This window comes from Culex pipiens, chromosome 2 (assembly GCF_016801865.2).
Source record: "Culex pipiens pallens isolate TS chromosome 2, TS_CPP_V2, whole genome shotgun sequence".
In the NCBI taxonomy this organism is placed as follows: Eukaryota; Metazoa; Arthropoda; class Insecta; order Diptera; family Culicidae; genus Culex; species Culex pipiens.
In genome coordinates, this window is record NC_068938.1 from 11,084,861 (window position 1) to 11,088,151 (window position 3,291).

General features: G+C 37.8%; 1 protein-coding gene across 1 annotated transcript in view; it reads left to right on the forward strand.

Moving 5' to 3' along the window:
- The first annotated feature begins 736 nt into the window (after window positions 1-736).
- Window positions 737-3,291, forward strand: part of LOC120424987 (neither inactivation nor afterpotential protein C) — a 120,839-nt gene continuing 118,284 nt past the window's right edge. The window contains exon 1 of the mRNA XM_052707290.1: window positions 737-949. The gene's annotated coding sequence lies outside the window, so the exon portion shown is untranslated. The remainder of the gene's footprint in view (window positions 950-3,291) is intronic.

A 3,291-nucleotide genomic window follows, 5' to 3' on the forward strand; every position in this document is an offset into this window, starting at 1 on the left:
GAGAGTTCCGAAGCGTTTCGTTCGTTTTAGCAGGAAGGAATTTTACGGTAACTGACTTTTCGAGACTGTTTCTCTCTCTACGACTGGACAGCTGTTTGTTTGTCACTTTCCCAGGTTGAAAGTTGATTAGAAGCGATTTAGTTCTCAAAAGGTTAGAATTACATTGTAAAGTCCTTGGAAAATTTAATCAGCGTTTGTGTAGTGTTAAGCTTAAGTTAAGCCTATTACGAGAAGGGCGACCTTCACCTAAGCAAACCTGGTCTAATGCCTGTGACTTCACTTGGCTTCACGTGTTTTGCCATCCACTGGAAATAGCACATGTGCTAACTTGCGTTTAAAGTTGCCTGTTACCTCATGACATGTCTGACAAGGCTCGTTACTAACCCTCAAGTATTTTTTTAAATTTCCATTTATTTTTATTTGTGGCAAATTGTCACTTTTCTCTGAATATGCGCTGAATATCATCAATTATAATGTTGATCATGGAAAATTAAGAGAAAATGTTTATCAAATAACAATATCCTCCAATGGATATCCAAAACCGATCCGACTCAAATTTCGGTCCCAATCGTGTGTCAGCCAGACAGGTTCGGCCATCGACCGGCCCGAAGGCCCTGCTCGGGACACAATTCAATTAACGGAAAAAACTTGCAAGGTTTCGCCTCCACCGTTCGGGAAAATTCAGTTTTCCTGGCGAGCACTGCCGGGGAAAAACTTTCAGTTGCGGTTTTCTAGTTGAGCGGTTCGGATCGGAAGAATAGCGGGAAAGTGTTTGCGTGTGCGGGCAGGTTTTTTTCCAAAGAGTGGAAATTTTGCTGTGCTAAATTTTCCAGCTTCACCCGTGTGATGTGACGAGATTATGTGAGGAAAATTTAAACGAAGATTACCACATCAAAGCATCGATTGGATTACGGCAACTCATCGGAACAAATCTAGCAAACGAGCAGAAGTGAGTGGGCTTTTTGGCAAAGTTCAGTTAATTCAGACGGAAGTAATTTAATTAAACCAAACAAACTCAATAAGTGAAAAATTCAATTACGTTGACCTGTGAAATGCAACCGACTCTTCAAGTAATTTGAAGTTATTCCAACGGTCAAAAATTACAACAAAGTATTCATCCCCTTAGATAGAAGGTGGCGCCAGTCTGGCAAGAGTCCAAACCAACCTCCAAAGTGCGAAAAATCGATCGACCAGTAACAGGATTAGAACCCGCCAAGTTACAGAAATCCAATCAACTAACGTTCAACTAGAAATCGACTGTCGGCTGTCGGTAGCTGAAGACGGGGAACGTTACAAAAAATCAAACCATCCACATTAACGACCCCCGGGTCTTTTGTGGTCTCTATTGCAAGTTTCTGCTCGAACCTAGGAGTCCGAAGGCTTGAATGGGGAGAGCATCCAAACCTCTTTCTACTCTAAGGAACCTTCCACCCCAGTGTTTGAACTGACGACCTTTGGATTGCGAGTCCAACCGCCGCCAGCGATTCCACCGGAGTAGGCTTGGTTTGGTGTGTTGTTTGTACTTATGGCATGGAGACGACTCCTACACCTGGAATGACTTAACGGCCTAACAACCAAGGCCGGGACTGACATTTTACTTCCTCATCCGATGGAAGGTGGGGAACGTTACGTGATGTGCAAAACTCCAAGTGAAATTGGGTTTGTCTTCTTCGCGGAAGAAGGAAGTCCTACGGAAGAGGTTTGTGGTGGAAAATGCTTGAAATGTAGCGCGCGGAAGGATTATCACGGTGGAATTGCGTAAATTGGTTGAGAAATTTGGGAAGTTCATTTTCAGTGGGATTAGTTTAAAAACTATCCATAAATAAACAAATAAAACCCGTAAGTGAAAGTATAAGCAAATGTTACATCCAACAACTTTCTAAGAATACTGTAAATTATCAGGATACGAAGGTATTAATTAATGCTTCGGATAATCATTTCATTTCATTTATTGGATTGTTTTGACTTAAGAAATCGAATCGAACAAATCCTTCAAATTCTATTTACCATCTAATAGGCTCCCAAATTTATTTTTGCAATCCTCTGCCAAATTACAGTATGACATTTAAAGACATTTTAGAATCAATCCGATTGTAGAGAAAAGCTTCCTGATCGATCTCCCTAAAAGTATCTATTTTGGATCAATATAAGCAGAGATTACCAAATTTTGTTAAATTTCGGAATTTAATTCCCTTATGATGATAATATATTTCTGAAAAATGAAAACTAAACATAATTTGGATGTAATTCTGATACTTCTTTTTTTAAATTTGTCCTGGAAACTATTCTATTTAATCTGATTGATTCTAAGACGTTTTAAAATGACATTTTTTTATGGCAGAGGATTGAAAAATATTTTTTTTTTGAGTCTTTTGGGTATTAAATAGCTTTTTAATGAAATTCTCTAAGTTTAGCAGTGTTTTATGCTTACATTTTAATCTGTTGCTATATTTTCATAACAAATTATACAAAAAAAATATTTTACATCGATTTTTATCGGCTTTTCTGAAGAAACATCCTATAAAATCAAAAAAAAAAATCTTCAAAGGTTGCTCTTGGACCCCCAAAATGTCGGGAAAGAGCCCTTCTTTCATCATGCCAACTATTAAACTCGCCGATTTTTTTATATACCGTCAGTGGGGGTGACATTGGGTCAAAGTATTTTTTTACGGATCTTACCATTTCTCAGGTACTTCTCAATGAAACTAAATTCTGTTAAAAGGTTGTGCAAGGGACACCTTAAGATGACTTTGCTGAAAAAATCTCGTTCCTAGAACAAATCCTGCCATTTTAGCAGCTGTCTAAAGTTGAAGTTCGTTTTTGGTCAAATATCACCTGTCGAAAAATCTAGTTTTTAAAATTTTTATTGGAATTGATCCAAAAGTACACAAATGTTTGAAAATCTCTACTTCAAACGTTTTAGCACGTCAATACGATTCCCTCGAAAAAGAAACACTGTTGGATGACTTGTTTTTACCATATCTTTATATTTGAGCAGCATTTAAGTTTTATTTGACCCAATGTCACCCCCTCTAAGGGGTGAGATTGGGTCCATTTTCAAGCGATTGCCATTTAAGGTAGAGTCCATCAAATTACACCATATTTTGGAAAAATGTTTGTAAACTAAAAAAAAGATTTTCGATGTTATTCAAATTGTTTTTGTTATTATGAAATTACGAGAGGTGTATCGTTTTTTGACCCAAAGTCACCCCCCCTAAAATGATCGTCTTCTTCAGTTACGTTTTTTTTCTTCGGTCCTAACCTGGTCACAGCACCTAAAAGGACCTAACA